Source organism: Lactuca serriola, unplaced genomic scaffold, assembly GCF_051521515.1.
Source record: "Lactuca serriola cultivar US96UC23 unplaced genomic scaffold, Lser_US96UC23_V15 Lser_V15_Un038, whole genome shotgun sequence".
NCBI classification, from domain to species: domain Eukaryota; kingdom Viridiplantae; phylum Streptophyta; class Magnoliopsida; order Asterales; family Asteraceae; genus Lactuca; species Lactuca serriola.
The window spans coordinates 20,001-28,562 of NW_027629686.1; positions in this window are offsets into that span (position 1 = coordinate 20,001).

Genomic DNA, 8,562 nt, shown 5'->3' on the forward strand with positions numbered 1-8,562 from the left:
GCATCCCCACACCCCGCCAAGGCCCCCACTCGGAGGGGTATTATCTAAGCAACTCGGAACTAAGCAACCGTCACCCATGATCGCGCTGAAAGGCCATCTGGCGCGTTCACCCCTTGCCGTGCTCACTCACGGCTCCCCCCCTATATATACATATTGCACAAAGAGCTTGGTGACAGGAACAGACATGGATTTCCCTGATTATGCATAATTTTTAATATGCGCACGGCGTCGAGGAAAATCAAGGCAACGGGGCTAGTTTGTGCGCACGGCGTCGAGGAAAATCAAGGCAACGGGGCTAGTTCATGCGCACGGCGTCGAGGAAAATCAAGGCAACGGGGCTATTTCTCAGGCCATCGTTCGAGAAATCAAGGCAGCGTGTTGGGGGTGTTGGCCTCTTTCATGGGTCGTGGGGCTTGGCTTGGCTTGCCTTGTTGGTGCTCGATACAGCCTCATGACTCTGAGCTGCCCATCGCCCAAGTCGGGCACCCATGCGAATGAGACCCCATGGTACCCCCTATATATACATATTGCACAAAGAGCTTGGTGACAGGAACGGACATGGATTTCCCTGATGATGCATAATTTTTGGACACGCACGACGTCGGGGCGAGGGGACACGCGAGTGGGGCGTCTATGGGGGCGTTGATGGCCTCGTTTTCGTGAAGACCGGGCGCCTTGGCCATGGCCTCGAGCGTGCCAGCCTCGACAGCTCTGGGCGCTGAACACCCCCCAGGGCGCCGATGGGGAGCAGTCCCCTGGTACCCCCTATATATACATATTGCACAAAGAGCTTGGTGACAGGAACAGACATTGATTTGCCCAGGGATGCATAATTTTGCGAAATCGTCCATAACTCGCTCGAATTAATTCGGATTCACACGAAATTTTGTAGGGATGCTTTTTATTATAAATGAAAGGCGTTGAAATAAAAAAATGTCATGTTTGGGGCATAAATGTCCGTGACCTATCCCTGGCCATGTTCAAACTTTACTGGTATCAGAGCCTTGATAAATATGGCATTACATTATAATAAAACACTTTACAGAGTAAAGTTTGAACATATTCATAATAAAGAGATTGAAATCTCTCAACATAAAAAAATACTTTTTAATAATAAAAAAGACTTGGTGCATATAGATTTCAGAATTCTACAAGCACAAAATAAACATACTCATGAATATATACCAAACTTGGTTAATATACGTATGTATCTCCTGCATAAGCAAAAAGTACATCAAGAACATCTTGATAGAAATAAAAAATTAGTTTCAAAACTCAGAAAGTTTATTTTAACTTGTTAGCTTTTCTTAAAATGAATAATGAAATTTTCAACAACACTGAAGAAAATAATTCAGAAGAAAAACAAATCTTAACTTATGTTGAAGATGAAGACGGCTTTCATGCAAATCTTTTAATAAAACAAGACCTTCTCTCTCGAGTTAAGAAAATTGATTTAAAAATAAAGAAAGAAAACATTTTCAAAAATGTTCCTTCTAAACTTAGTATTCTAAATCCCCTTAAAAGGAAAAATGAAATCTTCTACTTTGTTAGTACTAAAGAAATGTCCGTAGACATAAAAGATACAATAGGAGCTGTCTTTCTACCCCTTTTAACTAAGGAACAAATACATAATAACTTAAAAAGTATTCCAGTTGAGATTAGATCAAAAATTAGAATGGTCCATATCGGAGCTGTAAAAATTTTGTTAAAATCCCAATTCCAAGCAGGAATAAATTCTCCCATAAAAATGGCCTTAATTGACAACAGAATTACTGACAGACAGGACTGCATCTTAGGTGCTGCAAAGGGAAACCTTGCTTACCAAAAGTTTATGTTTTCAGTCTATCCAAAGTTTGCTCTGGATTTAAAATCTGCAAATATAGATAAAACCTTATCTTTTATACATCACTTTGAAAGAAGTGACCTAATGAGTCCAGGTGATAAACCTTTCACCATAACATATCTCATAGGATATGCCCTGACCAACAGTCACCATAGCATAGACTATAAGAAAGACGAGTACATCGAACTTGATGATGTCTTTTCAGAAATAGGCCATGTCAAAGATAAACAATTCTGCGACATAAATCCTCAAGAAAACTCTTGGGTTTTAAATATAGCTAGAAATAAAAAAGCTCTAGGAGAAACTCTTAGACCAAGAATTTCTATGGATTCACTCCACATAGGAGAAAGCTCGGAGAGAAAAGATAATAACTTAATAAGAAACATGTCTTTAAAAATTGATAGTCTACGCCAGAATATCAAACAAATCACTGACATTATAAATGAATAATAAAATTGATTTTCCTCATTTCTATAAAAAAGGTAAAACAGTCAAAATTAAAACTCTTGACGATAATACTGAAAAGAAAGAATACGTTTTCTCTACTTCTGGTAAAGCTGGTGTTCAAACAATCGTAAATCATTGCAATAATCTCAACCAAATCATTGCAAGATGTCTTTTAAAAACTTCAAAAATAAGCCATTATCTTGGTATTTCAAAAGATATTTCTACAGATATTTCAAAAAATAAAATACCTTTTAACCAATTTAAAAACGATTTAGCCTTTATGGTTAAAAACAATCTTGATAAAAAAGATTTTGAAAAATTCTTCGAAGTTATTGAAAGACAAAATAAATTAACTATCAAGTTAACCCAGTCTATTGACAAACATTCTATTCTTTTAGAAAACTCTTTAAAAAATAACCAATTTGTTGAAGAAGTCGCCAAAAAGGCAAATATTGAGGGCACTCTTAAGGAAACCAACATTAAGATCACTAATATACATGATCAGTTAAAACAACTAATAGGATGACCTCGATACCCGAGCTCAATAGATCAATCACCTCGATACCCGAGCTCAATAGATCAATCAATCTCCTTAATGAAAAAATAGATGGGCTGATTATAAACTTGGACTTAACATTCAATAAATACGTAACCATTACCCAGTTGGAAGTAGCATCTGCAAAAATTATTGCAGACATTACTAAAGAGTTATCTGAAAAGATTGACTCTTGCCCATGTAATAAAGACATACTTGAGCACATCAAGAATATCTCCATCATAGAACAAAAAACCAAGCCTGGAAAATATTCAGGTCTTAAGAAATACTCACCTCCCAATCCTAGTGTTGGAAACCCTGACTTAGGAAGCTCAAAAGATTCCCAGAAAATTAACATTTTCAAGAAAGAATAAAAATGAAAGAAACAATCTCTGAACGTCTCGAGAAATATTTCTTTAACCTTCAATATGAAGATTATGATAAAACTGACCAAAAGCTTATTCAGCTTTTATCTTTAGAAACTGAAGAATGTGAAGAATTGTATCAAAAAGAACCCAAACTTTTTGATCAATATTTTAGAATGACTAAAATAAATGAACCCGACACTGAATCAGAACAAGAAGATAATTTTAAAACAAATACAAAGACTGTTAAGTTCGAATATTCAGATATGGAAGATGATGAAGCAGAATCTTCTTATACAGCCACAAGAAGAGGCAATAAAAAGAAATACGAGTTCAAAATGCCTGTCCACAATGGAATTCCAAATAGTGGCCAAGGACCCAATACGATCAATGTACTCAATATTGATTGTATCCAAGATTTAAAACTCAGAGAAAGAGTTGTAGAAAAATGGGTTACTGAGATTTCACTAATCTTACAAACAAATCCAGATGAATTTGAAAAAGCAAAAAATGTTCTACTACTTTTAGAACACAAAACTGATGGAATCGTACAGAAATTCCTAAGAAACAATAATTGGAATGAAGAACTGCATGGCTCAGATCTTTTTGATAATCTCATAAATGTCATATACACTACTTTCTTAGGTCTTGATTATATTTCTAATAAAGACTTCACCATTAATAAGAAGGTTGACATAGCAAGAGTTTCAATGACTAAACTCCAATTACATGATATTAGTCTTCTCGACAAATACACATGTATGTATGAATCATATTTGTATGATATTCCACAGAGAAGCGAATATGCGCAATGGATATCTGCTTATCTCATGAAAATTCCAATTATTGGAGAAACCTGTACAGACAGATGGAAAAAAGAAGCTACTGGAGAAATCCAGCAAACCAGTCTTTCTTACGCAACAAAAATTGCAAAAGAAGAAATTGATAGAATCTGTCAAGACAGATATAAACAACAAAAGCTTAAAACAATAAGCAAAGATTGTTGTAGCATTCTCTCTGATTTCAAAAACTTTGATATTGGAAAGAAAAATTATACTAAGAAAAAGCATAAAAACAAAAAGAAATACAAATCTTTTTGGAAAAAGAAAAGAAAAAAATTTTCACCAGGAAAATACTTCAAGAAACCATCAAAAGAAACACCTAAGAAAACTACTTCTTGTCCGCAAGGAAAGAAAAAGTGTAGGTGTTGGATCTGCAATGAAGAAGGACACTACGCAAACGAATGTCCAAATAGAAAAAAATACCCTGACAAAGTCAAGGTTTTACAAACCGCTAACAATGGAGGCTATGAAGCTCTTGAAGAAGAGTATGATGGTACGCAACATGTTTTTATATATCATGTTGAAACAGAATCTTCATCAGACACTGAAGAATACGAATCAACAACGGATGACTCAGACTAGTCCCATACATACCTCGCTTTTCAGGGAGGAGGAGATTAACCATTTTTGCGTAAACCTCCAGAAGATTGATGATTCCCTTATCATGAATCTTACTAATCCAAACTCTATTTATGTTTCTGCCTTCCTTAACTTTAAAGGATATAAAAAATTTAGAGTACATTGTTTTGTAGACACAGGTGCATCTTTATGTCTTGCAAGCAAATTCGTCATTCCGGATGAACTCTGGGAAAACGCTCCCAAAGAAATTAGTGCCACTATTGCAAATGGTGAAACCATAAAAATTAATAAAGTTTGTAGAAATATTAATCTCGAACTTTCAGGAGAACATTTCAATGTTCCCACTATTTACCAACAAAATTCAGGAATTGATATCATAATTGGTAACAACTTCTGTCAAGTCTATGGACCATTCATACAATGGATAGATAGAATTGCCTTTCATCTTAATAATGATATGGTAATTATAAAAAAGGTTACAGAGGCCTATAGCAAAGGAAAACCAGGTTTTCTTGAAACTCAAGAAAAAGGTTCTAAAGAAAAACAAATTCCAGGTACTAATATAACTCATGAAGAGATTAATAAAGAAAGGATTATTTCTATTCAAACTACCAGGTTCAAACAGATTGAAGATCTTCTTGAAAAAGTTTGTTCTGAAAATCCTATTGATCCAAATAAAACCAAAGGATGGATGAAAGCTTCAATCAAGCTTATTGATCCCAAAACGGTTATTAGAGAAAAACCTATGGTTTACTCTCTACAAGATAGAGAAGAATTTTCCAAACAAATCAAAGAATTACTTGATATGAGACTAATTATAGAATCAAAATCCCCTCATATGTCTCCTGCCTTTCTTGTCAATAAAGAAGCAGAGAAAAGAAGAGGAAAGAAGCGAATGGTTGTTAACTACAAAGCAATTAATGATGCAACTATTGGAGACTCACATAATCTCCCCAATATGCACGAACTCTTGACTCTTCTACGAGGAAAAAACATTTATTCAAGTTTCGACTGCAAGTCAGGTTTCTGGCAAGTTCTACTTGATGAAGAATCGCAGCTTCTCACTGCCTTCACATGTCCTGATGGACTCTTTCAATGGAAAGTACTACCCTTTGGGCTTAAACAAGCTCCTAGTATTTTTCAAAGACACATGCAGAATGCTCTTCGAGGCCTTGAAGGTTTCTGCACTGTATACGTTGATGACATCATGATCTTCAGCAAAAATGAACAAGAACACTATGTTCATGTCACACAGGTTCTCAGAACTATTTTAAAACATGGTATAATACTTTCAAAAAAGAAAGCTCATCTTTTCAAAACAAAAATCAATTTTTTAGGTTTAGAAATAAATGAAGGTACCCATTGTCCTCAAAAGCATATTCTTGAACATTTACATGACTTTCCAAATGTTTTAGAAGACAAAAAGCAACTACAAAGATTTCTTGGTGTTTTAACTTATGCTGAAACATATATTGAAAAACTTGCAGCCATGAGAAAACCTTTACAGGCAAAATTAAAAAAAGATGTCATTTGGAATTGGTCAAATGCTGATACAGACTACATCAAAAAGATAAAGAAAGTTTTAATCAATTTTCCAAAACTTTATCTTCCAAACATTGAAGACAGTTTAATTATTGAAACTGATGCTTCTGATGAATTTTGGGGAGGTGTTTTAAAAGCTAAAAACCCCAAAAACGAAGAACAAATTTGCAGGTACACCTCTGGCAGTTTCAAAGCAGCTGAGAAAAACTACCATAGCAATGAAAAAGAATTACTCGCTGTAAAAAGAGTTATTACAAAATTCTCTGTATATTTAACACCAGTAAATTTCCTGGTTCGTACAGATAATAAAAATTTTACTTATTTCCTCCGAACTAAGATTGCAGGAGATAACAAATTAGGCCGGCTAATACGTTGGCAAGAGTGGTTTTCACGATATACTTTCACTGTTGAACATCTCGCAGGAAACAAAAACGTACTGGCAGACTGCCTCACCCGTGACTTCAGGTATACCTTACATCATCCATGATCTCACTCGCTCCTCTCGAGCCCTATAAAAGGATATGATCCTCATGACATATTTCCTCACAAAAACTTCACCTACAAAAAAGAGAGGGGGAGATTAGAGAAAAAAGTAAACAAAATTTGAGTTTACAAAAATGGAAGACCTCAACACTTTGAGGATGAAGAAACAAATGCTCCTCATAGAGCTATCTGCAATTGAGCAGAAAATCAACTTGTATGAACAAGTAACAACGGTCACCAATGTACCGGAAAGCGAAAGCTCAAAAACAAAGGCTATTCCAGTGCAAACGGCACCTGGTAAAGAATCAACAAATCCGTTGAAAGCTGATGCTTTGCTAAAAAGCATAATAAAGGAGACAGCTACTCCTCTTCCTGATGGAAAAACTAGCTTGTTGGTTGATACCAATCCTTGTACTGAAGGAATCAGTAAAATGACAACCTTGTCACCCATTAACAAATCTGTGCAGGAGTTTACACCAGATTACAAAAAAGCTCTTAACAAAGAAGCTGAAAGATTTTATGTAATCTACAAAGGACCTCATGCCGGTGTTCATACTGACTGGGGAATTACAGAAACATTCTGTAAAGTTGATAAAGTTACTTGCAAAAAATTCAGAAATGAAGCATCTGCAAGATTAAGCCTTGCCACTTATCAAGACGATACAAGCAAGACTAACCAACCACTTCTTCGACCAAAAATTCATAAAGTCAAAGAAGCTCACAGAGACCAAAGGTTTGACGTTCCAAATGACGTTCAACAAATGGTTAACTATCCTGAAATCTCTTTCGAAGACTTCAGAACAATCTGGAAGAAAGCAAGAGCTGCATGCCCAGAAGACCTTGTTCATGAAAAGTTTTTCACTACGGACAAGAAAACAAAAAGTCTGTTCAACTTCCTCGAAGGATCAGATGCAAAATTAGTCTACCAAGCCTTTCAAGCTGGACTAATCGACAATATCTACCCAAGTTGCAACCTTCAAGAACTCATTTTCTTCCCAAGCAACATGGTAGAATCCATTAAAAACTTTCGAAAGAAAGTACTTAAAGCAAAAGATAATCCGATCTACATCAGATGCATCTCTTCACTCCCAGAATGGATTCAAGAATCAACTCTTTCTCCATACCACTTTCTGGAAATTGGTCTTTCTAAAGCCAATAGAGATATTGAACAATCTCAACCAATGGAAGACAAAGATCTACCTTTTACAGAGATTCTTCATCCCAATCGCATCAATGGTTTAAGAAGAATATCAGAAAAAATCATCGAGATTATCTCTGGTTCAAAAAAGAAGATTAATTATACCAACTCGCATTGTATAATTACAAGCTGGAGTTACAACAACACCAGCCAAGAAGATCTTCGTCAAGCCTCCAAGTTTGGCGAAAAATTCATGAACAATAGCATGGAAGTATCCAATGCTACACGCCAACACTTCTGCCGACATGCAGAACAACTTTTTGAAGAACATCTTTGTCACTTTTGCGAAAGCAAAGATTCGGAGACAATGGAGGGACCCCCCTCTGAAGATGACAAATCATCATCATCTTAAAGAAAGATGCTTCACGTGTCAAATGGCCCCAGCCACTCAAAATAATAATGCGCTTCTTCATTATTAGAAGCTTTCTAGCTGTCCACAATAATGTAATCTTTTGTGGATAAAAACGTCATGCCTGACATATTAGGCAAGGATCAGACCCTCTCAATGTATCTATAAATTGAGAGTTATGTTTTGTTTGAAGGAATCGCAAGAACGAGTGCAAGAAAAAACACTCTCTATCTAGTAAATTTTCAGTTCAATGTCTAGTGAGTAATTCCTCCCTTAGAAGGGGAAAAATGTAAAATATTGTAAGAGTCTTCCCTTTTTGGGAACTCTGTTATCAATAAATCTTTGTTTTGTTATTTTTGAGTGTTCATACAATTTAGAG